The sequence below is a fragment of the Scyliorhinus canicula genome, chromosome 9 (genome assembly GCF_902713615.1).
Source record: "Scyliorhinus canicula chromosome 9, sScyCan1.1, whole genome shotgun sequence".
NCBI lineage: Eukaryota > Metazoa > Chordata > Chondrichthyes > Carcharhiniformes > Scyliorhinidae > Scyliorhinus > Scyliorhinus canicula.
The window spans coordinates 81,708,896-81,735,713 of NC_052154.1; the positions used below are offsets into that span (position 1 = coordinate 81,708,896).

Consider the following 26,818-nt stretch of genomic DNA (forward strand, 5'->3'; position numbering starts at 1 on the left):
CGGGACGGTTTAAATTAGTGTGGCAGGGGGTTGGAAACTGGAACATCAGGTCAGAAGGTGAAATAACTGAAGGGGAACTAGAGAATAGAGCCAGTAAGACTCAGAGAAGGAATATATAGGGAGATGTTGCTGAATACAGCAGGACTGGTGGTCTGAAGTGCATTTGTTTCAATACGAGAAGTATAACAGGCAAGGCAGATGAACTTAGAGCTTGGATTAGTACTTGGAACTATGATGTTGTTGCCATTACAGAGACTTGGTTGAGGGAGGACCAGGATTGGCAGTTAAACATTCCAGGATTTTGGTATTTCAGGTGGGATAGAGGGGATGTAAAAGGGGTGTGGCAGTTGCACAACTAGCTAAGGAGAATAGCACAGCTGTATTGAGGGAGGACACCTCAGAGAGCTCATGCAACGAGGCAATATGGGTAGAGCTTTACTACAGGCCTCCCAGCAGCCAGCAGGACAGAGAGCAGCAGATATGTAGGCAGATTTTGGAACGGTGTAAAAGCAACAGGGTTGTTGTGCTGGGTTATTTTAACTTCCCCTATATTGACTGAGATTCACTTAGTGCTCGGGGCTTGGATGTGACAGGGTTTGTAAGGAGCATCCAGGAGGGCTTCTTGAAACAATATGTAAATAGTCCAACTAGGGAAGGGGCCTTACTGCATCTGGTATTGGGGAATGAACCCAGCCAGATGGTCGAGTTTCAGTAGGGGAGCATTTTGGAAACAGTGATCATAATTCAGTAAGTTTTAAGGAACTTGTAGGTAAGGATAAGAGTATCCTTGGGTGAAGGTGCTAAATTGGGGAAGGCTAATGACAACAATATTAGGCAGGAGCTGAAGAATCTTGATTGGGGGTGGATGTTTGAGGGCAAATCAACATCTGGCATGTTGGGAGGCTTTCAATGTCAGTTGATAGGAATTTAGGACCGGTATGTTCCTGTGAAGAAGAAGGATAAATATGGCAAGTTTCGGGAACCTTGGATAGTGAGGGATATTATGAGCATAGTCAAAAAGAAAAAGGAAGCATTTGTAAGGGCTACAAGGGTGACAACAGATGAAGCCTGTGAGGAATATAAGGAAAGTAGGAAGGAACTTAAACAAGGAGTCAGGAGGGCTAAAAGGAGTTATGAAAAGTAATCGGCAAACAGGATTAAGGAAAATCCCACGGTTTTTTATAAGAATGTAAAATGCAACAGGGAGCACAGTGGCGCAGTGGGTTAGCCCTGTTGCCTCACGGCGCTGAGGTCCCAGGTTCGATCCCAGCTCTGGGTAACTGTCTGTGTGGAGTTTGCACATTCTCCCCGTGTTTGCGTGGGTTTCTCCCCCATGCTAAATTGCCTCTTAATTGGAAAAAATTAATTGGGTACTCTAAATTAAAAAAAAATAAATAAAGTAATAAAATGCAAGAGGGTAGCCAGGGAAAGGGTTGACCCACTCAAGGACAGGGGATCTATGCGTGGAGACAGAGGAAATGGGCAATGTACTAAATGTGTACTTTGAATCAGTATTCACCAAAGAGAAGAACTTGGAGGATAATGAATCTGGGGAAGGATACGTAGATAGTCTGGGTCACATTGAGATCATGTGAGCATCTTGAGAAACATTAAGGTAGATAAGTTCCCAGGGCCTGATGGGAACTACTCCAGAATACTGAGGGAGACAAGGGAGGAAATTGCTGTGGCCTTGACAGGAATCTTTGTATCCTCACTGGCTACAGGTGATGTCCCAGAGGACTGGAGAGTAGCCAATGTTGTTCCTTTATTTAAGAAGGGTAGCAAGGATAATTCAAGAAATTACAGGTCGTGACCTTTATGTCAGTGGTAGGGAAACTATTGGAAAGGATTCTTCGAGACAGGATTTATTCCCATTTGGAAGCAATGGGACATATTAGTGAGAGGCAGCATGGTTTTGTGAAAGAGAGGTTGTGTCTCATTTTCTGATCAAGTTTTTCGAGGGAGTGACGAAGATGATTGATGAAGGTAGGGTAGTGAATGTTGTCTACATGGGCTTCGGTAAGGCCTTTGACAAGGTACCTCATGGCAGACTACTACAGTGGGTGAAGTCACATTAGATCAGAGGTGAGCTGGCAAGATGGATACAGAACTGGCTCTGTCAAAGAAGACAGAGGATAGCAGTGGAAGGATGCTTTTCTGATTGGAGGGCTATGACTAGTGGTGCTCCACAGGGATCAGTGCTGGGACCTTTTCTATTTGTTGTACATATAATTGATTTGGAGGAAAATGTAACTGGTCTGATTAGTAAGTTTGCGGACAATACAAAGGTTGGTGGAATTGCAGATAGCGATGAGGATACAGCAGGCGATAGATTGATTAGAAATGTGGGCAGAGAGATGACAGATGGAGTTTAATCCGGATAAATGTGAGGTAATGCATTTTGGAAGGTCTAATACAGGTGGGAAATATACAGTAAATGGCAGAACCCTTAAGAGTATTGACAGGCAGAGGGATCTGGGTGTATAGGTCCACAAGTCACTGAAAGTGGCAACGCAGGTGGAGCAGGTAGTTAGTTAAGAAGGCATATGTCATGCTTGCCATCATCGGACGGGGCATTGAATATATAAAGTGGCAAGTCATGCTACAGCAGTATAGAACTTTTGTACGGCCACATTTGAAATATGGTGTTCAATTCTGTTTGTCAAACTACCAGAAGGATGTGATGGCTTTGGAGAGGGTACAGAAGAAGTTTACCAGGATGCTGTCTGGTCTGGAGGGTATTAGCTATGAGGAGAGGTTGGATAAGCTAGGTTTGTTCTCACTGGAATGATGGAGGTTGAGGGGCGACCTGATAGAAACCTACAAAATTATGAGTGGCATGGATAGAGTGGATAGTCAGAAGCTTTTTCCCAGAATGGAAGAGTCAATTACTAGGGGACGTAGATTTAAGGTGCGAGAGGTAAAGTTTAGAGGAGATATGCGAGGGAAGTTTTTTTACACAGAGGGTAGTGGGTGCCTGGAACCTGCTGTCAGAGGAGGTGGAGGAAGCAGGTACAATAGTGACTTTTAAGGGGTGTCTTGACAAATACATGAATAAGATGGGAATAGAGGCATGGGGATCCCGAAAGTGTAAAAGGTTTCAGGTTAGATAGGCATCATGATCGGCGCAGGCTTGGAGGGCCGAGTGGCCTGTTCCTGTGCTGTACTTTTGTTTGTTCTTTGTCCTTTGTTCTATATTTATATCGGCTCACACGCTCGTGGTTGGGGGTTCTAACGTCAATCTATAATTCAGAAAACTCCAAAATCTGGAAATGCTTTGGTCCAAGCACTCCAGACTGGAGAGGTTATCGTGTATTCAGGACCGATGCTGGTTTCTACTTCATTCCCGAGGTTGTGAGGTCAAAGTTGGATTTTAAACTTTTCGCTTGTGCAGTTGGTGGGAAGACAGCTGTTAGATTTTGAACATTGTTTTGGTATGTCCATTAATAGAATTAAAATGTTTCAGTCAGTAGGAATCTTATTTCACAGCTGTTCTCTCAAATGCTCAAAATGGTAGCCCACAGTGATGAAAAAAAGCAAACTATATTTATACAGCATCATTCACAATCCTGGGGGAGATGATGGTGTAGTGGTAATGTTACTAACAATTCAGAGACCTAGGCAAGTACTCTCGGGGCAGGAGTTCAAATCCCACTGGTGGAGATTTAACTAATAGTAATGGTGACCGTGAAACAATTGTCCTTTGGGGATAGAGGATGGTGGACGGTAGAGGGGAATGGAGGCGTAAGCCCCCCGATAAGGCTGCTAACGTGGAATGTGCAAGGGCTCAATGGGCCGGTCAAAGGATCTCGTATCTTTGCGCACCTCAGAAAAGTGGAGGTGGTCTATCTGCAGGAGACACACCTCTGTTTGAAGGACCATGTTAGGCTCAGGAAGGGGTGGGTGGGTCAGGTTTTCCACTCGGGGTTTCATTCAAAGTTGTGGGAGGTGGCCATTTTGATGAGTAAGAAAACGGGGTTTGTGAGCGCAAAGGAAGTGAAGGAGATATGTGATTGTGAGTGGAGTATTAGAAGGGACACCATTGGTGTTGGTGAATGTGTATGCACTGAATTGGGATGATATAGGTTTTATGAGGGGGATGCTGACAGCAATCCCTGACTTGACCACGCACCAGTTGATTATGGGAGGAGATTTTAATTGTGTTCTCGAGCCGAGGGTAGATAGATAAAGTCCCAGGTCAATGGGTAGGATACGAATGACAAAGGATCTGGATGGGTTTATGGAAACGGTGGATCCTTGGCGCTTCAAGAACTGAGGGGAAATGGAGTATTCCTTTTTTTTTGCATGTATATTGAGTATATTCTAGAATTTACTTTTTGTGGTGAGCCAGGAGATTTTCGTTAGGGTGGAGGGGGCAGAGTACACGGGGATAGTAATCTCGGACAATGCGCCTCATTGGCTGGAGATTTGGCTTAGATCGGGACAGGAGCAGAGGCCGGGGTGAAGGCTCAATTTGGGGTTGTTGGCAGATAGAGGGTTTTATGAAGATAACACAGTGGTTAGCACTGTGCTCACATCGCTAGGGTCCCAAGTTCGATTCCCGGCTTGGATCACTGTCTGTGTGGAGTCTGCACGTTATCCCTGTGTCTGCGTGGGTTTCCTCCCACAAGTCTCAAAAGATGTTCTGTTAGGTAATTTGGACATTCTGAATTCTCCCTCAGTGTACCTGAACAGGCGCCGGAGTGTGGTGACTTGGGGCTTTTCACAGTAACTTCATTGCAGTGGTAATGTCAGCCTACTTGTGACAATAATAAAGATTATTATTATTAGAAATATACAGGCACATGCACATACAAAACTGAAATAAATGGAAGACATATACAGACTGGGCAGAGGATGTGGTGTCAGAGCCAGGGAAGATAAATGAGGCATTTCGGGATTATTACAAGGAGCTGTACAGGACGGACCCGGGGGCTGAAGAGGGGGACATGGGCCGGTTCTTAGATGAACTGGAGTTTCCATAGCTGGAAGGAGAGAAGAGGCAGGCGGTATAGGAACCCCTGGGGCTGAGAGAGATATTGGACAGTATAAGGGGTATGAAATGAGGGAAAGCCCTGGGGCCCAATGGCTACCCGGCAGAATTTTAGAAGGAGTTCACGACGGACCTGTCACCACATCTCTTGGGGGCCCTTAATGAGTCGTTGGAGAAGGGGTACTGCCGGAGGTGATGAAGCAGACAACGATCACATTAATACCAAAAAAGGGAAGGCACGTTGGAATGTGAGTCATATTGGTCCATACCGCTGTTAAATACAGACGTGAAAGTGGTGGGAAGGATAGAAGGGTTTGTCCTGGGGGTGGTTGTGGAGGACCAAACAGGCTTCGCAAAGGGCAGGCAGCTTTCTAGTAATGTAAGAAGGCTGTTAAATGTGATTATGACTCCGTCAGGAGCTCAGGTACCGGAGGTAGTGGTGTCCATGGATGCGGAGAAGGTATTTGACCGGGTGGAGTGGCGGTATCTGTTTGATGTCCTGGGAAGGTTTGGGTTTGGGCCGAAGTCTGTGGCATGGGTGCGCCTGTTATATGTGGCACTGAGAGTGAGTGTGCGGACCAATGACAAGGGTTCATGAAGCTTTGAACTAAACAGGGGAGCAAGGCAGGGGTGCCCACTGTCGCCGCTGCTGTTTGCGCTGCCTATAGAGCCTCTGGCAATGGCTCTTCGCGGGTTGGCAGAGTGGCAAGGGATTATGAGGGGATGAAGGGAGCATCGGGTGTCGCTCTATGCTGACGACCTACTATTGAATGTTACGGACACGCTGGAGACCATGGAGAGGATCATGGAGAGCGTTGGGGACACTTTGTGCGTTCTCGGGATATCAGCTAAATGTAGAGAAAAGCAAAGTGTTCCCGGTGAATGAGTTGGGTCGGTGAGCCAATGTAAAGATATTGCCATTGTGGCTAGGGACAGGTTTACATACCTGAGGATTCAGGTAGCGAGGGACTGGCGATGCTTCACAAATGGATTTCACAAATCTTGGGGAGGAGGCTCGGGAGAATCTCAAGAGGTGGGACTCGCTGCACTTGACTTTGGCAGGGAGGGTCCAACTGGTAAAGATGAACATTCTGCCGAGGTTCCTGTTCATATTCCAGACACTCCTGAGGCTATATCCCCAGCCCCATGGAAATGGTGGCATTTTACACCAGAAAACATGGCACAAAACAGCCACCAATCCTCTGTTTGGCTGGGCGCTAGCATGCTGGTAGTGTAGAGCACTCAGCTAGATACAGGCGGCCCGGAGAATTGCTGAGTCCGTGGCCGCACAAGCGCATGCCGGCGGCCTGCAGCAGCCGCACCATGCTACATGACGGAGGGCGCTCGTAGACCCGGCCTGAGAAATAGTGCCCCCACTTTGGCCAGCTCTCGCGCCCCGGACCACCCCCAACAGTGCCCCCAGCCCCTGATAAAGTCTCCCCTACCCGCGGATCGGCCCTCCCCCGACTGTGGCAGCGCTGGACTGAGTCTGCAGCCTCCACGCCGAGTTCCCGACGGATGAGACCACACGTGACCGAGGCCGTCAGGAGGCCGTCAGGAGGCCGTCGCTACGTCGTGCTACTTTGGAGGGGATGGCGCATCGAGAAAGCGCCGCTGACCCAATTTGGTTGGGAAGTTTGATTCTCCGGCTGATCGACGAACATGATTTTGGCGTTGCCGATCGGAGAATCCAGCCCCCGATCTTTATACCGAACCCCTTCTTTCGGAAACTGGACACAATTATTGCGGACTTTGTATGGGCAGGGAAGGTGCCAAGGGTTAAGAGCGGGTTGTCTATGAGGAAAGGTTGGACAGACTGGGTTTGTTTCCACTGGAGTTTAGCAGAGCGAGGGGATATACAATATAGAATCCCAATGCAGAAGGAGGTCATTCAGCCCATCAAATCTGCACCGACCCTTGGACAAAGCACCCTACCCAGGCCCACACCTCCACTCTATTCCTGTAACCCATTAACTTCACCTAATCTTTTGGACACTAAGGGACAATTTTTGCATTGCCAATCCACCTAACGGTGCACATCTTTGGACAGTGGGAGGAAATCAGAGCACCCGGAGGAAATCCACGCAGGCACGCGAAGGAAGTGCAAACTCCACACAGACAGTCACCCGTTGCCAAAATTGAACCTGGGTCCCTGGCGTTGTGAGGCAACAGTGCTAACTACTGTGCCATCACGCTGCCCCTAAGATCCTGAATGATATTGACAAGGTGGATGTGGAAAGGATCTTTCCTCTTGTGGGAGAGCTCAGAGATAGGGCGTGCTGTTGTAAAATTAGGTGTCACCTTAATAGGCCAGAGATTAGGAGAAATACTTTCTTTGAAGACTGTACGAATTTGGAACTCTGCCTCAGAAAGCAAGAGGCCGGGAACATTGAACATTTTTAAGGTGGAGTTAGATAGATCCTTGTTAGGCAAGGGAATCAACGGTTATTGGGGGGTTAGATGGGAATGTGGAATTTGAAACACAAACAAATCCGCCATTATCTTATTGAATGACGGAGCAGGCTCAAAGAGCTGAATGGCCTACTTCTGCTCCAATTTCATATGTTTGTGTGACTTTGGCATGTCAGGAATTCCCATGTATGTGCACTAGTGGAGAATCGGTGACAGGCACAGCTACTGGTGCTCCAGGCTGCTAAATCAGCCGATCTTCAGGTTCAGGCCAGGGTTGCAGAAAAGAACCAATTTGTTTTGGAAATAAATTTTTGGGATCTTTTCCCAGGAATGGTACAATGTCTCAAGGTGAGGGACATCTGGGATCTCACCGATGGGTTTGCAGTTTCGGCTGGATTGTTTAACCTCCCCAGCATGACAAATTTCTGAGATATATATCAGGAATTTATATCAGGGGCACGGTCACCTAGCATTCAATTGCAAATCAGGGAACCAGCATCTAACATAAGGATCCGAAAAAGAGGTTCCCAGTTGGCTCGATCTCGACATGAATACCAGGATTAGCGGGAAAAAAATGTAACTACAGATAGGAAACTTTATGGGTTTATATTATGACAGTAAGCTTTAAACAGTTGCGAACACCAAATGATGAAAAACAGCTGAAGCTGTGAACAAGCACCAAATAACTCAAATATCATGCTAGCCGATCTCCTGTGGCATTGCTCATAGTCAGAGAGAACACCATGATTTTCTCCACAGTTTCCAATATGGGATATAACATCGCGGATGGGGCAGTGAGAAAATTCAGGCATACCGCAATAACACAGGATGGGAAATCAAAGGACACATTGCCCCAGGGCCAATCTCACACACTTCTGACCTTGGGTTAGGGCGTAGCACTGGTTGGTCACACCATTGGTTTCTCTTGGCATCTATAATAATACAGCAACAACCTTCATTTACATCACACCATTGGGTTAGGTGGATTGGCCATGCTAAATTGCCCGTAGTGTCCTAATAAAAGTAAGGTTAAGGGGGGGTTGTTGGGTTACGGGTATAGGGTGGATACGTGGGTTTGAGTAGGGTGATCATGGCTCGGCACAACATTGAGGGCCGAAGGGCCTGTTCTGTGCTGTACTGTTCTATGTTCTATGTTCTATCACACATTTAATATAGAAAATATCCCAGCACACTTTGCAGGACTATTACCAGACAAAGAAGTGACATTGGGAGAGGCAATCGAAACCTTGTTAAACAAGTGGGTTTTAAAAGAACAGAATGAGGCAGAGAGGTTTAGGGGGGGAATTCAAGAGTCGGAGGCGTAGATCGCAGAAGACAAGGCTGGCTCACTCTTGTGCAGACATGATAGGCTGAATTGCCTCCTCTCTGGTTACTTTCCCCGATTTCCATGAAGACTTGACTGCCAGTGGTGGAGGGAAGTACATGGAGGTAGAGTTGGAGGAATTCAGTGTTCTTGGACATTTGTGATGCCGGTGAAAGTTACAGGCTAAATGTTGGGTAATGATTAATGTAACAGGCTAACAGCAAAGCATACATAAAGGGTAGCATGCGATAGTTAACATAGAAGGCTTTGGTGGAGAAGATAATGTGGATACTTTAATAAGGCTTGGGGAGTCTGAAGCAAGCAAAAGTAAACAACATTTATTTTACAAGGAATTATGTACATGAGTAGAACCTCACTGGGTATTCTCTCTCTCTTGTCAGTCGATTCCAGACTGGCCGACCTTTTATACAAGTACGGGTAAGCTATCCTGCCTCTGGTGGGAGAGCTCATACTCCTCAAGGAGCATAGGGAAAACAATCATCCCCACATCGTATGTCCCGTGCTGGTTATTACAGATACCACATATGTGCATTGGACATCGAACCATAGAAAGGTTACAGAACAGAAAGAGGGCATTCAGCCCATTATGTTTTCCCTCGCCAAAATAAAAAACATTTTTTGAAAAAATAGCTGCCCACTCTAATCGCACCTTCCAGCACCCGGTCTCTCGCCTTGCAGGTTACGACACATTGGATCTAGAACCAGGTACATTTTAAATGAGAAAGAGAGTTTTCTGCCTTCACCACCAAACTAAGCAGTTCCAAACACTCACCATGCTCTGGGTGAAGAGGTTTCCCCTCATGACCCCTCTAATCCTTCTACCAATCACCTGTGATGAACGGTATTTACCTTTAATACCTTTCCCCTTTAAGATGCTTGGAACCCTGGGGGACTCCGCCTCTGGCTACGCCCCCAGGAAACAGTATATAGGATAAGGCTCCATGTGGCGAGCACACTTCTCTCGAATGCTGTCCCATTCTCTGTAGATTAAAGCCTTTGATTACCGACCTCGCTCTTGCGTTGTAATTGCGAGTGCCTCAATTTAATCTACAGACACATCAAGATGGACAGCGCTCTAAAACCGGAGAAACTCAACCTGGACGCCAGGTCGCCGGAAGCCCCGGAAATGTTTAAATATTGGCTCCGGTGTTTCGAGGACTATCTGGACTCCTCAACGACTGATGTCGACAGCACTCGCAAGCTGCGCTTACTACATGGCCGGGTGGGCCACTGACTCTCCGCCGTAATCGAAACCGCTACGACCTATGAGGCGGCGGTCGAAATAACGAGGTACACGCCAGACATTTCTCTCAACCTGCAGCAAGCGTTCCGGGGAAACGCTGGACGAGTTCGTGGAAAGACTCAATGCGCTCGCGAGGAACTGCGACCACAAAGCAGTGACAGCAGAAGAACACAGGAACTTACATATTCGCGATGCCCTTGTGTCCGGTATCAGGTCCTCGTACATCCGGCAGCGGCTCCTAGAAGAAGGGGCAAAGGATCTCCAGGGCACGGTAACGCTCGCCTCTTCTCTCGAAACGGCCTACCGTACCCTCCGTACGTACACCGCGGACTTTGCGAACCCCTCTCGATCCCCTCCAGACTCAGCCACGCGACAGGCCTGTGTCACGCGACGATCCACTCACTCCAGGGGTTCCCCATGCTATTTCTGTGGGCAAGGCCAGCACCCACGTCAGCGTTGCCCGGCCCGATCCGCGATCTGCAACGACTGCGGGAAGAAAGGGCACTTCGCGAAAGTCTGCCTGGCTGGCCCCAAAGGCCACAAACAAAACCCTCACCAGGCCCAGAAATCAAGCTCCCAGTCTCACAGACCCCGCAACGCGGCCGCGCTGTGGCCGGGCACGCCCACTTCCGACGCGTCATCGACCTCGTGCGAGTCATGGGAGCGGCCATCTTGGCAGCGGCCATCTTCAAAACCCGACACGTTCAACCGCCGGCGGCGGCCATCTTGTGACTCTGGGCGGCCATTTTGTAAGTTCGACTCTGACGGCCCGCAACTAGGAGCGATCACACTCGATCAATCGCGGTCGAAACACCTGCGAAACTCAATGATGCGGGTGCGAATCAATGGCCACGACACTCCCTGCCTATTCGACTCCGGGAGCACGGAGAGCTTTATCCATCAAGACACGGTAAGGCGTTGCTCCCTGCGCACCCACCCCACCTCCCAAACTATCGCCCTTGCCTCAGGGTCCCATTTGGTTCAAATCACGGGGTATTGTGTGTGGTGGTATGATTAGCATAGCTGCCTGCCATTTGGTGCAGAACACCGACTTACCATTGGCCCTGGTCGGTCATGTGCCTCTCGACCGGTTGGTTGAGACCAGTCATATGACGGCTCCCCGATTGGTTGAGAGGCTGAGTTACCCCGCCTCCAGGGCGGAGTATAAATACCCAGTACTCCCGGCAGTCGTCCTTCTACTGTAATCGACCGCAGGGCTTAACATCTAGTATATTAAAGCCATACTTTTGTTCAGCAACTCGTCTCGTGTTCAATTGATGGTACATCGATTTAATATGCTAGAAATTTGAAGGTGGAGCTCCGGATCAAGCCCGACTGCCTCCGCATCAGTCCGCAAACTCCGAACGCATCGGCAATCTTCAAGCATTGGCTGGCGTGTTTCGATAGCTATCTGGCGACTGCAAGCAGCCCCCCCACCATGGCACAGAAACTTCATATTCTCCATTCCAGCGTGGGCATGGTGGCCTACGCGATGATAGAGGAAGAAAAGGAATATGACGTGGCCATGGATACGCTAAAAGGACAATTTCTTATGCCGGTAAACCGAGTGTTCGCCCGACATCTGCTGGCTACCAGACAACAGTTCCCCGATGAGTTCTTAGATGATTTTTACCGGGCCCTCGCTGTCCTGGGGAGGAATTGCGCCTGCCTCCAAGTTTCAGCCACTGAGCACATGGAACCTTTAATCAGAGATGCTTACGTGGCTGGGATGCAGTCCGCCGCTATCAGCCAGGGGATGCTGGAAAAAGACGACCTCAGCCTAACTGAGGCACGGACTCTCTCCACCTCCCTGGAGGTCGCCGACTTAAACGCTCGCGCCTATGTCCCCACCACGCTGCAGCGCCCTGGGCCTCCTGGCACGCTTCCCCACCGCCATCCGCCGCTCCCGACCCCCCTCAGGCCTGCGCTGCGGGACTCCCCGACAAGTCCGCAGGGCCCCGCTGCAATTTCTGTGGGCTTAGCCAAACACCCCCACCCGCGCTGCCCGGCCCGTTCCGCCCTTTTTTAAGAGCTGCGGGAAGAAGGGCCATTTTTCGTCGGTCTGCCAGGCCAAATCGGTCGCTGCTGTGCCGCGCAGCGACTGGGGATCTCCTCCTCCGGGCCCTTCCGGGCCCTTCCAGCGCACCGCGTCAATCTCCCCCTCCCCCCCCCCCCCCCCCCGCCCCCGGGCCCCTGCGTCCGGCCTGCGCGCCTCTCTGCCCCCGCTCTCAGCCGCTCCGATCGGCCCGCCGGCACTGCTAACCCCGCCCCCAGCAACCACGAGGGTCCTGCGGGCGCCGCAATCTTGGGCCCCGGTCGCCATGTGCGGGTCCTGGGCGCAGCCATCTTGGGGCCCCGACTCCACGTGCGGGTCCTGGGCGCCGCCATCTTGGGGCCCCGACTCCACGTGCGGGTCTTGGGCGCCGCCATCCTGGACTGGCACAAGGTCCTGCCAGCACCCACTCGGCCGACGACGACGACTATGGATCTTCTCCACGGCTCGCGGCCATTCAGCTCGACCAGTCATGTCCACGTGCGCTCGCCAAGACGACGACACAAATCCACCTCAACGGGCACGAGACGGACTGCCTGCTGGACTCCGGGAGCACGGAAAGCTTCGTACACCCGGACACGGTAAGACGCTGCGCGCTCCCTGTCCACCCTGTAAAACACAAAATCGGGTTAGCTTCAGGTTCGCACTCCGTCCGCATCACCGGGTGCTGCATCGCGGACCTCACAGTCCAGGGGAAGGTTTTTTAAAATTATAAACTCCTTATCCTCCCTGACCATTGCGCACCGGCACTCCTAGGACTGGACTTCCAGTGCAACCTGCAGTGCTTGACCTTCCAATTCGGCGGCCCTATACCCCCCTCACTGTCTGCAGCCTCGAGTCCCTCAAAGTGGAACCCCCCCTCCTTGTTTGCTAATCTCACCCCCGATTGCAAACCCGTCGCGACACGGAGCAGACGGTACAGCGCCCAGGACCGGTCCTTCATCAGGTCCGAGGTCCAGAGGTTGCTGAAGGAAGGGGTTATCGAGGCCAGCAACAGTCCCTGGCGAGCCCAAGTGCTGGTGACCCGGACTGGGGAGAAAAGCCGGATGGTCATCGACTACAGCCAGACCATCAACCGGTTTACGCAACTGAACGCGAATCCTCTCCCCCGTTTTTCCGCCATGGTAAACGAGATTGCGAAATACAAAGTCTTCTCCACGGTGGACCTCAAGTCCGCTTATCACCAGCTCCCCATCCGCGCGAGTGACCGCAAGTACACCGCGTTCGAGGCAGATGGGCGCCTCTACCACTTCCTCAGGGTTCCATTCGGTGTCACAAATGGGGTCTCGGTCTTCCAACGGGAGATGGACCGAATGGTCGACAAGTACGGATTACGGGCTACCTTCCCGTACCTCGATAATGTCACCATCTGCAGCCACGACCAGCAGGACCATGACACCAACCTCCGAAAATTCCTCCAAACCGCAAAACTCCTTAACCTAACTTACAATAAGGATAAGTGCGTGTTTAGCACCGACCGTCTAGCCATCCTCGGCTACGTAGTGCGTAAAGGAGTGATAGGCCCCGACCCCGAACGCATGCACCCCCTGATGGAACTCCCTCTCCCCAATACCCTCAAATCCCTCAAACGCTGCCTGGGTTTCTTCGCCTACTACGCCCAATGGGTTCCCAATTACGCCGATAAGGCCCGACCCCTCATTCAGTCCACGACCTTCCCGCCGTCGACAGAGGACTGCCAGGCCTTTAGCCGCATCAAAGCGGACATCGCAAAGGCCACGATGCGCGCCATCGACGAGTCCCTCCCCCTCCAGGTCGAGAGCGACGCATCAGAAGTAGCTCTGGCGGCCACCCTGAACCAAGCGGGCAGACCCGTGGCCGCCTTCTCCAGAACCCTCCAGGCTTCCGAACACCGCCACTCCTCAGTGGTAAAGGAAGCCCAGGCCATAGTCGAAGCTGTGCGACATTGGAGGCACTATTTGGCCAGCAGGAAGTTTACCCTCTTCACAGACCAACGGTCAGTAGCCTTCATGTTTGATAATGCACAGAGGGGCAAGATTAAGAACGACAAGATATTGCGGTGGTGGATCGAGTTGTCCACGTACAACTACGATATCTTGTATCGTCCTGGGAAGTTCAATGAGCCTCCTGATGCCCTGTCCCGCGGTACCTGAGCCAGCGCGCAGATAAACCGCCTCCGTTCCCTCCACACGGACCTCTGCCATCCAGGGGTGACCCGTTTCTATCATTTCATAAAGACCCGCAACCTGCCCTACTCCATCGAGGAAGTCAGGACAGTAACCCGTGACTGCCACATCTGCGCAGAGTGCAAACCGCACTTCTACCGCCCCAAGCGCGCGCATCTGATCAAAGCATCCCGCCCCTTCGAACTTCTCAGCATAGACTTCAAGGGGCCCCTTCCCTCTAGCAACCGCAACGTTTACTTCCTGACGGTGATCGATGAATACTCCCGCTTCCCCTTCACCATTCCCTGCCCCGACATGACCATATCGACCGTCATTAAGGCCCTCCTCTCCATCTTCTCCCTGTTCGGCTATCCCGTGTACATACATAGCGATCGGGGGTCCTCCTTTATAAGCGATGAGCTGCGTCAATTCCTGCTCAGCAGGGGCATTGCCTCTAGCAGGACGACCAGCTATAACCCCCCGGGTAACGGACAGGTCGAGCGGGAGAATGGTACCATCTGGAAGACCATCCTACTGGCCCTCCGGTCCAGAGATCTCCCTATTTCCCGATGGCAAGAGGTTATCCCCGATGCCCTACATTCTATCCGCTCCCTCCTCCGTACAACAACTAATCAAACACCTCATGAACGTCTTCTTGTTTTCCCCAGGAAGTCGTCATCCGGATCCCCTCTCCCGATGTGGCTGGCCGCCCCTGGACCCAACTTGCTCCGGAAGCATGTGCGGGTGCACAAGTCCGACCCGTTGGTGGAACAAGTCCAGTTACTCCACGTTAACCCGCAGTATCCGTACGTGGAGTACCCCGACGGTTGGCAGGACACGGTCTCCCTCCGAGACCTGGCACCCGCCAGCGTGCGGCCCTCCCCCCTTTCACCACAGACCCCCCCCCGCCCCTTTTCCCCCAGCGCCCCACCCAGGCCACCCCTTCCTCATCCATGGCGTCTCCATCACCAGCCCGGGGTACGGAGACAGTTCAAGGACCATCGCTCCCGGAGTCCAGGACATCAGCTGAACCACCACCATCCGCTGAACCAACGTCACCAAATCCCCTGCGGCGGTCTGCCAGGACGTCACGGGCAACAAAAAGGCTGATCGAGTCCATTTAACTTCAACACCACCATGGACCTTGTATGGACACTATGTACTGTTGCTAAATGTCTGGGCCAGTGGGAAGCCAAGGATACATTTTTTATCTCCTTACTACTCATACCACCAGTTCTCCCCCCCCCCCCCCCCCCCCCCCCCCCCCCGCCGCCAGCTCTCGTTGACACACCCCCCCCGGCTTCTTTCTCTGCAAGGGGTGAATGTGGTGGTATGATTAGCATAGCTGCCTGCCATTGGTGCAGAACACTGGCTGACCATTGGCCCTGGTCGGTCATGTGCCTCTCGACCGGTTGGTTGAGACCAGTCATGTGACGTCTCACCGATTGGTCGAGAGGCTGAGTTACCCCGCCTCCAGGGCGGGGTATAAATACCCAGTACTCCCGGCGGTCGTCCTTCTACTGTAATCGACCGCAGGGCTTAATATCTAGTATATTAAAGCCATACTTTTGTTCAGCAACTCGTTTCGCGTTCAATTGATGGTACATCATTTGTGTCGCTGACCTCGCAATTCAAGCTAAATACTCCCGTTTTAAACTTTACATCTTTCCTCAACTCTGCGCCCCCCTGCTGCTCAGTCTGGACTTTCAGTGCAGCCAGCGGAGCCTGACACTGAAGTTCGGCCGACCTCTGCCCCCACTCACGGTATGCAGCCTAGCGACACTCAAAGTTGCACCACCCCCCCTCTTCCCGAACCTCACTCCCGACTGTAAGCCCATCGCCACCAAGAGTCGCCGGTACAGTACCCAAGACATGACTTTTATCAAGTCAGAGGTTCAGCGGCTACTAAAAGAGGGGGTCATAGAGGCCAGCAACAGCCCTTGGAGGGCTCAAGTATTGGTAGTCCGCTCCGGGGAAAAGCAACGAATGGTAGTGGATTATAGCCAGACCATAAACCGCTTTACACAACTCGATGCTTACCCACTTCCCCACATAGCTGAAATGGTCACTCACATCGCCCAATATCAGGTATTCTCCATGGTTGACCTAAAATCGGCCTATCATCAACTCCCTATCTGCTCAGAGGACTGCCCCTACACGGCCTTTGAAGCAGCCGGTCGGCTGTTTCACTTCCTCAGGGTCCCTTTTGGTGTCACAAACGGAGTCTCCGTTTTCCAGAGGGCGATGGATCAAATGGTGGACCAGTACAACTTACGGGCTACCTTCCCGTACTTGGACAACGTCACCATCTGCGGCCATGACCAGCAGGACCACGACGCAAACCTGAGGAAGTTTCTCCAGACTGCCCGGGCCCTCAACCTCACGTACAACAAAGAGAAATGCGTGTTCCACACAACCCGGCGAGCCATCCTCGGCTACGTTGTTGAAAACGGGGTCCTAGGCCCGGACCCCGACCGCATGTGCCCCTTAAGGAACTCCCCCTTCCCCGTAGCCTCAAGGCACTCAAACGGTGCTTGGGGCTTTTCTCCTATTACGCCCAGTGGGTCCCCAGATATGCGGACAAAGCCCGGCCACTCATTAAGACCACGGTTTTTCCCCGACGGATGAGGCCCAGTCGGCTTTCGACCGTATCAAGGCCGGCATCATCAAGGCCGCCATGCACGCGGTGGACGAAGCCATTCCCTTCCAAGTAGAAAGCGACGCATCAGACGTCGCCCTGGCTGCTACCCTCAACCAAGCGGGCAGACCAGTAGCGTTCTTCTCCCGAACCCTCAACGCCTCGGAAATTCGACACTCTGCAGTCGAGAAGGAGGCACAAGCCATAGTGCAGGCCGTGCGACACTGGAGGCACTACCTAGCCGGTAGGAGGTTCACCCTCGTCACCGACCAACGGTCGGTCGCCTTTATGTTTGATAACGCACCACGGGGCAAAATAAAGAACGACAAAATTCTGAGGTGGAGAATAGAGCTGTCCACCTATGCGTACGATATTAAATATCGCCCGGGGAAGCTCAACGAGTCCCCAGATGCCCTGTCTCGCGGCACGTGCGCCAACGGGCAATTGGACCGCCTGAGATCCATCCACGATGACCTCTGCCACCCGGGGGTCACCCAGCTTGCCCACTTCATCAAGTCCCGCAACCTACCCTACTCCACAGGGGAGGTCAAGGCCATGACTAAGGCATGCCAAATCTGTGCGGAATGCAAACCGCAATTCTATCGACCAGACAAGGCCTGCCTGATAAAGGCCTCTGGGCCCTTCGAACGACTAAGCGTGGACTTCAAAGGGCCCCTCCCGTCCACCAACCACAACATCTATTTCCTCACCATCATCGATGAATTCTCCCGCTTCCCTTTTGCTGTCCCCTGCCCCGATACTACCTCGGCCTCCGTTATCAAGGCACTGCACAGCATCTTCACACTGTTTGGTTACCCTGCTTATATCCACAGTGACCGGGGTACATCGTTCATGAGCGATGAGCTGCGTCGGTACCTGCTCAGCAAGGGCATCGCCTCGAGCAGGACGGTGAGCTATAACCCGCGGGGAAACGGGCAAGTGGAGAGGGAGAACGCGACAGTTTGGAAGGCTGTCCTCCTAGCCCTACGGTCAAGGAGTCTCCCTATCGCCCCCTGGCAGGAGGTCCTACCCGATGCCCTGCACTCCATTAGGTCGCTCCTCTGTACGGCCACGAACGAGACCCTTCACAATCGTTTGTTTGTCTTCCCCAGGAAGTCCACCTCTGGGGTCTCGCTTCCACCCTGGCTGACGACTCCGGGTCCAGTCCTACTCCGGAGGCACGTGAGGAGCTATAAAACGGATCCAATAGTCGAGAGGGTCCACCTGCTGCATGCAAACCCTCAATATGCCTACGTCGAGCACCCCGACAGCAGGCAAGATACTGTATCCCTGCGAGACCTGGCACCCGCTGGCTCTCCCACCGACCCCACCGACTGTCCCACCGACCCCAATGTTTTCCCCACCGACCCCCCCCTTCTACTGACGCTGCCTGCCCCGCACCGACCGCCGACTCCGACAGCGCCCCCCCCCCATAGCGGCCCCTGCCCCCCAGCCGGCGCCGGCACCGACCACCCTAATCACCCCTGATACCCCCCTCCCCTCCAAGGCGGGCAAAGGCTCAGTCAACCGTGCTCCCGGATAGACCACCATCGGAACCGACTGCATCCACGGCGCCACCACCGGAGTGGCGAAAGTCAGCACGGACTATCAGACCACCACAAAGACTGAACTTATAATTTAAAGCACTTCACCCACGACGGACTATGTGTTTTTTTTAAACAGGGGGCGAATGTGATGAACGGTATTTACCTTTAATACCTTGCCCCTTTAAGAAGCTTGGAACTCTGGGGGACTCCGCCCCCAGGATAATGCTCCATGTGGCGAGCACACTTCTCTCGAATGCTGTCCTGTTCTCTGATTACCGACCTCACACTCGCGTCGTAATTGAGAGTGCCTCATCACCTTAAGTGTGCCCCCCGCAATTGACCTCTTTGCTAGGGGAAACTAGCATGTGGTTTAGATTAGGCCAATAAAGGCTAAAAATGAGCAGTTCTGTTGTCAGCTTAAAAGGCAATTTAAGACACATCAAAGAGTAAAGAATTATGGCTCGCTCGGGGACCCCATGTCTGGTTGAGTTGTTATTATTGTAGGAAAGGTGTGACATTTATAATGGTAAAAAATAATTTTATCTTTCACTGATGGGAAATGAAATGGTCTCCATGTCCCAATGAAAATGATCTGATGTAACATTGCCATCTACTGGTCTAGGTGCACATGACACACAAGGATAACATGACAATAATCCAAGACATTTTCAATGTTTAGCACGTCAAACGTATTGTAAACCTCAATAATAAACGTATCTTTGTAGTCTGTGTTCTTTAGTATATCTTAATTAATATGCTCCTTGAATTTTTTTTTTGTTTCTTTTCTTGTGTTTTACAACGAAAGACATTACTACATTGCAGCCTGATCCAATTTCAGCACCTGGCTAGATTCTTACTTGTTGCACACAGCTTCTAAATCTTTGGTTCACCATAATATAATTTGTTTGGCTGCGATGGGCATCTGCTGGGATCTTCTATGTATGCAGTCTTCCTTTAGGTTGCTGAAAAAGAGTTACGCTGTTATAAAATGGCTCGTTTGACAAAATTATAAGAATTTTAACCCATCTTGATTTGTTGTACCTAAACCAGATTATCCCTGTGACGGGGTAATCTTTCTCATGCCCCACACTCTTACATTCACGTCACTCATGGTCTTTTGCACTTCACCTGACCTGGTGTATTTTGGAATTAATTTCATGCTAGAATGTAACTTTTCCAGGTATTTTTCGGAGTGATCTTGCGTTGGGTTAGAGACCTTGCTCCCACTGAGATTGAAAAGCTTTCCTTATAACGTCATCATCGAGATTCTGTCAGAGGCAGGCCAGAAATCAACCTGCTTTTTCATCAAGAATCCATTGTCACAGTTATAGCTCCTCACTCTCTGAATTAACTGTTGCATGTTCTTCCCCTGCTATAAACTTTCCATTTCCTCTCCATCTGATCTCACTCATACCAAGAAAGTCATCTAGGGGAGGCAGTGGTATAGTGACAATGTCACTGTTCTGGTAATCCAGCAGGCCAAGGCTAATGTTCTTGGGGCCTGGCTTCAAATCACACCACGACTGCTGGTGGAATTTAAGTACAATTAATAAAAATCTGGAAATAAATAGAACATAGAGAACATAGAACAGTACAGCACAGAACAGGCCCTTCGGTCCTCGATGTTGTGCCGAGCAATGATCACCATACTCAAACCCACGTTTCCACCCTATACCCGTAACCCAATAACCCCCCTTTAACCTTACTTTTTAGGACACTACGGACAATTTAGCATGGCCAATCCACCTAACCCGCACATCTTTGGACTGTGGGAGGAAACCGGAGCACCCGGAGGAAACCCACACACACACAGGGAGGACGTGCAGACTCCGCACAGACAGTGACCCAGCCGGGAATCGAGCCTGGGACCCTGGAGCTGTGAAGCATTTATGCTAACCACCATGCTACCATGCTGCCCCACGGTAGTACCTTGAAGTCTTGTAGATTGTTGGAAACAGAGTCTTTTGGGGAAAGGGCACGACCATCCTTTCCTACACTGGCCTACCTGCGACTCCAGACCCAGAGTAGTGTCGTTAACTATTAAATGCCATTGTTGGCAGTAGGTTGGCGCAGTCGTTAGCACTGCTGCCTCACGGTGCCAAGGACCCAGGTTCGATCCCGGCCCCGGGTCACTGTCCGTGTGGAGTTTGCACATTCTCCCTGTGTCTCACCGTTACAAACCCAAAGATGTGCAGGATAGGTGGATTGGCCATGCTAAATTGCCCCTTAATTGGGGGAAAAAAGGATTGGATACTCTGAATTAAAAAAAAAAAAATTAAATGCCCTCTGAAATGATCTAGCAAGCCACTAAGTTGCATAAATATTAACAAACCTATGTGGACAAATGTGTACACCATTGCAGAAAATGCTGAATGTGACACTAAGGTTATCAGAAGAATTGAAAGAGCAAGAGGTGCTTTCAACAAAAAGAATTTAACTCTAACAACAAAAAGCATAGACCTGTGTGCAGGAAAACATGTAATTGAATGCTTGTTTAGTCAATACTCGCAGATGGCTGTGAAACCTGTAGGTAACCAAATGATCAAAAGACTTGAGACCTGTGAAAAGAAGAATACTTATAATATCTCGGAAAGAAAGAGTGAATAATGAGTATGTCCCAGGTAGAATGAAATTCAGAAGAGGCATGACAGACATCACCTAGAACCAAAATGGTGTTACTTTGGCCATCTGATAAGAAGCAACAATATACACAGAACATCACTAGAACGTCAATAGTAAAAGGAGCTGAGGGAGAGTTCCTTGGAAAAGCAAAATGGGTAAAAGAATGTGCAAACATGAGCTATCATGAGGCAGTGAGGACAGATTGTTGTATGTAGAAGCAACTGCGCAATATTGAATCCAACGCACATGGAAAAAAAATTCCAGAGATGGCTGCTGGGAGAAACAGCAAATTGCTGTGTTGATCCAGTCGGGATTGTGTGTCTGAGGTCAGGGCTGAGGCATGTTGTTTGACCATAGCAGAAAGAGATTGTTTCCACAGCTGATTGTGCTAGATTGTATTCCATTACCCAGTAAGGAGAAACCCCTCATAAATTAACAGAACAAAATTAAAAAGAAGAAACAAATACTGATCAATGATTTAATGTAGAATAGGCTCATTGAGCTGAATTACATACTCCATTCTCCTTTGTTCTTAACAAACTATAACATAGTTTGAACAATGTCTGTGAATATTCTTGGATACATTGTTTTCAGGAAAGCTAAGGATATAGGCGACATGGTGGTTAGCACTGCTGCCTTACAGCTCCAGGGACCCGGGTTCAATTCCGGCCTCGGGTGACTGTCTGTGTGCAGTTTGCACTTCCTCCCCGTGTCTGCATGGGTTTCCGGTTTCCTCCCATAGTCCAAAGATGTGCAGGTCAGGTGGATTGGCTATGCTAAATTGCCCTTAGTGTCCAACGGTTAGGTGGGTTTGCGAGGTGGTGGACCTTGGTAGAGTGCACTTTCAGAGGGTCAGTGCAGACTTGATGGGCCGAATGGCCTCCTTTCGCACTGCAGAGATTCCATGATTATAGCGCTGGAGAAAGAGAATGTCCTGGAGATGTCAAGGGCTGAATCTATTTGATAAAGTTAAGGCACTACTTAAAAAATTTTTTTAGAGTGCCCAATTATTTTCTTTTTCCAATTAAGGGACAATTAGCGCGGCCAGTTCACCTACCTGCACATCCTTGGGTTGTGGGGGGTGAGACCCACGCAGACACGGGGAGAATGTGCAAACTCCACACAGAGAGTGACCCGGGCTGGGATCGGACCCGGGGCTGGGATCGAACCCGGTTCCTCAGTGCTGTCAGGCAGCAGTGCTAATCACTGCGCCACCATGCCACCCCAAGTTATGGCACTACTGAGTGTATTCTATCGGCCACTCACCTGATGAGAAAGTTATAGAGGAACAAATTTGCAAGGATGTTACAGAGAGGTGCTGAAACTATAGAGTAGTGGTAATGGAAGACTCTAACTATCTTAATATTGACTGAAATAGTAATTATCCAAATGAAGGTGTAGGTTTGGCAGCATGCAATGAGTCGTTGAGGCAACTCTTGAGATAAGGTCAGTAGTGGTGCTGTAATGTGGACCAGTAAAATGTTTTTGAGAAGATCAAATATCTTCCAGTTTCTCCTAAAATGTCAGTACATAGTTACATAGATACGTAGAAGAGAAGATAGGAGCAGGAGGAGGACTTTTGGCTCGTCGAGCCTGCTCCGCCATTCATCACGATCATGGCTGATCATCCAACTCAGTAGCCTAATCCTGCTTTCTCCCCATAGCCTTTGATCCCATTCTCCCCAAGTGCTATATCTAGCTGCCTCTTGAATATATTCAAAGTTTTAGCATCAACTACTTCCTGTGGTAATGAATTCCCAGGCTCATCACTCTTTGGGTGAAGAAATGTCTCCTTATATCTGTCCAAAATGGTTTACCCTGAATCCTCAGGCTGTGACCCCTGGTTCTGGACACACGCGTCATTGGCAACATCTTCCCTGCATCTACCATTTCTTGTCCCGTTAAAATTTTATAAGTCTCGATGAGATCCCCCCTCATTCTTCTGAACTCCAGCGAGAACAATCCCAACCTAGTCAATCTCTCCTCGTATGACAGTTCCACCATCCCTGCAATCCGTTTGGTAAACATTCACTGCACTCCCTCGAGAGCAAGAAAATCCTTTCTCAGAGAAAGAGACCAAAACTGCACACAATACCCGAGGTGTGGCCTCACCAAGGCCCTGTACGATTGCAGCAACACATCCCTGCTTCTATACTTGAAACCTTTCGCAATAAAGGCCAACATACCATTAGCCTTCTTTACCGCCTGCTGCACCTGCATGCTTACCTTCAGCGAATGGTGCACAAGGACACCTAGGGTCCCGCTGCACACTTCCCTCTCCCAATTTACAACCATTCAGGTAGTAATCTGCCTTCCTGTTTTTGCTTCCAAAGTGAATAACCTCACACTTATCCAAATTATACTGCGTCTGCCATTTATTTGCCCATTCGCCCAACCTGTCCAGATCATGCTGTAGGATCCCTGCAACCTCATCACAATTCACCCTCCCACCTAACTTGGTACCATCTGCAAACTTTGAGATGTTACATTTTGTCCCTCATCCAAATCGTGAATATATATTGTGAATAGCTGGGGTCCCAGCACTGATCCCTGTGGTACCCTACTGGTTACTGCCTGCCAATTTGAAAAGGACCCATTAATCCCTACTCTTTGTTTCCTCTCTGCCAACCAGTTTTCTATCCATCTCAATACATTTCCCCCAATCCCATGCGTTTTAATTTTACACAATAATCTCTTATGTGGGACTTTGTCAAACTCCTTCTGAAAGTCCAAATATACCACATCGACTGGCTCCCCCTTGTCAACTGGTGTACTGGTTACATCTTCAAAGAATTCCAACAAATTTGTCAAGCATGATTTCCCCTTCATAAATCCATGTTGACTCTGACTGATCCTGCAAGCTTTCTAAATGTTCCGCTATTAATTCCTTGAAAATAGACGCAAGCATTTTCCCCACTACCGATGTAACCCAGAACTGCTGACCATGGTAGCAGCAGATAAATCGTCGCAGGTCTGGGTGCAGTTGTATTCCAAGTACAAAAAGATGATCAATGTCGACCAGTTTATTACACCTAAGATAACTCACAGATAGGAAACAATATGCTGCAGCTGAGAAGGAAGCACTGGCAGCAGCATGGGTGCCCAAAAAGTTCTCAGACTGTATGCTGGGATTGCCATTCAAAATTGAAACAGATAGAGTTAAGTACAGTAATTTGGGAAGAGATTGGAGTGGAGCATAAATGAACTAGTTGGGCCAAGTGACCTGGTTCTGCTCTGTGAAGAACCTGATGCTATCCATGGCTGAAGATAAGCCGTAAAATAATGATGGCTTGGACAAAATGGCGAGGACTGAATCATAATCTAGTGTGGGGTTTGCTGCCTTCAAGAAAATAACTAAACCTCAATGGGGATTGTTGCCTTCAGAAGATGCTGGGAAGGGAAGGCAATGGGATTGAGAACGTAAATGGAGGAAAGGAAATTTCAAGGTGAGACATTTCATCACAATTTCCTGTCATTCATTTTTAAGCAGAAGGGCTAACTGCAAATGCCCTGCTTTGAATGACAGTTATTTTGGAGGAGACTGCACTATACCTGGTGTATTCTTGCAATGTCTCCTGATCTGCAGTCTCTCTGGCACAAAGCTAAGATTCTCCTTGTACTCTCGAATCACATTGAGTCCTGACAACAGGTAGGAGAGTCCCATTGTATAGGAATCACTTCAAATGTACTAGCTGGTGAATGCCATCCCTTTACTGAACTCTGCTTAGTTGAAACTTCCCAACATCACTAATTGTGATGACAAAACTATAGTCATACACCACTGACTGTGCCATCATTATATCTCTGGATGCATGCCATGTACAGCTGTTAATGTTGCAATCCTGTCACAGTGAAGGGCATGCTCTCGTTGTAAGTGAGAGCAATTGTTGCCACTTGGGGAAAGGTTAGGACATTATTCTGAAGTATATGTAAGAACTGGTTTCCACTTGTGTGGGGAGAAGGAATAAGGAGTCAGTAGCTGTGTTCTCCAGCTTTTGTGAATAAATCTATGTTAAGAAAGACTGTCTTCATATTCCTCCTTTGCTCAGCAAATGAGCAGTGGATTATAATGCAACCTTGTGTGAATTATGCACGAGTGTGCAACCCTTCAGCCAGTACCTCGTTACTACAAAGGATGACTCATATCATTCCATTCCTCAGTTCTCATCATGTAAAACCCACATTAGCCTGTGAGTACATTAATTGAGGAAACAACAGACAAGAAAATAATCTTGGCTGATTTCACTCAGTTAAACACCCATTATACTTCCTTCACTTAAATTCACAATTCATGTATTCAGCATTCATCCTGCCCTCTACATCTTTCCTGTGATAGAATCCAGACTCGTACTATCTCGGACTTCAACTCAACTGTTACTATGATCTCAACCAATGGAACTCCTTGCTTCCTTTGGTCTGCCTTCCTTCCTTGAACCTATAGGCATTTCACCCCATATTGGCCATCAACCTGATTTGCCTCAAATTCATCCAACTTCCTTTTCGCCTTCGTGGTATGATGATTCATTGTAATTAGAGAAGAGTTGGAAGCCAGCCTAGCTGAAGCTTGATGTTGGGTAAGATTAGGAATAAGTTATTCCCTCTGCTGCCGTCGCGGGGGACAATGGACAGAGTGCTTTCGGGGGTGTGGGTCGGAGAGGGGAAGGTGTCTGACATCTATAAGGTAATGCAGGAGGTGGAGGAGTCGTCAGTGGAGGAGCTGAAGGCTAAATGGGAGGAGGAACTTGGGGAGCAGATAGAGGACGGGACTTGGGCGGATGCCTTGGAGAGAGTCAACTCTTCCTCCTCATGTGCGAGGCTTAGTCTCATCCAATTTAAGGTGCTGCACCGGGCCCACATGTCCGGGACTAGGATGAGTAGGTTCTTTGGGGGTGAGGACAGGTGCACCAGATGTTCGGGGAGTCCAGCGAACCACGCCCATATGATCTGGGCATGCCCAACACTGGAAGAATTCTGGAAGGGGGTGGCGGGGACGGTGTCGAGGGTGGTTGGATGCAGGGTCAAACCAGGGTGGGGACTCGCAATTTTTGGAGTTGCGGTAGAGCCGGGAGTGCAGGAGGCGAAAGAGGCCGGTGTCCTGGCCTTTGCGTCCCTAGTAGCCCGACGAAGGATTCTGCTACAGTGGAAGGATGCAAGGCCCCCAAGTGTGGAGGCCTGGATCAGTGACATGGCGGGATTTATAAAATTGGAAAGGGTCAAATTTGCCCTGAGAGGATCGTTCTATAAACGATGGCAGCCTTTTCTGGACTTCCTGGCTCAAAGATAGGTAGCTTGGTCAATAGCAGCAGCAACCCGGGGGGGTGGGGGGGGGGGGGGGTGTTCCTTACTGTAGTGTCTATTCTGTAACTTTATATTGTGTTAATTTGCGTTGTTCTTAAAATGCTGTGTTGTTCATGGAGGTGGGGCAAATGTTTATGATTGTTGATATTATTGTTATTTTTGGTATTTTACTATGGTGCGTTATTGTTGTATAAATTCAAAATTTTTCAATAAAAATTATTTAAAAAAAAAGATTAGGAATAAGTTGTTTAGCTTTCCAATTGGATAAGGTATTATATTGTGGGCAAGGCTGTGAAGTTAACAAGGAGGCAGGAAGTTATTTTCTTTTATAGTTAACACACGCAAGGATTCTTTTCACCACCACTCCCCCCCCCCCCCCCCCCCCCCCCCCCATCTCCCCCCCCCCCCCCCCCCCCCCATTTTATATTTTCCTGGGACTCATTTTGTCTCGAAGTCACCCCACCTCCCTCAGGTTTTGTGCTTATCTTTTGTACCTCACTCAGGCAGCTATTGTTTATGGGTG

The 26,818-nt window shown here is 49.7% G+C and overlaps 2 protein-coding genes across 3 annotated transcripts in view; one reads left to right on the plus strand and one right to left on the minus strand.

Moving 5' to 3' along the window:
- LOC119971480 (uncharacterized protein KIAA0895-like) overlaps positions 1-24,714 on the minus strand; it is a 144,079-nt gene extending 119,365 nt beyond the window's left edge. For both annotated transcript variants that reach the window (XM_038807059.1, XM_038807058.1), the window contains exons 1-2: positions 24,550-24,714; positions 19,233-19,337 (exon numbers count right to left, since the gene is read on the minus strand). The gene's annotated coding sequence lies outside the window, so the exon portion shown is untranslated. The remainder of the gene's footprint in view (positions 1-19,232; positions 19,338-24,549) is intronic.
- Positions 1-26,818, plus strand: part of LOC119971478 (anillin-like) — a 170,516-nt gene that overhangs the window by 319 nt on the left and 143,379 nt on the right. The gene's annotated exons all lie outside the window — the stretch shown is intronic.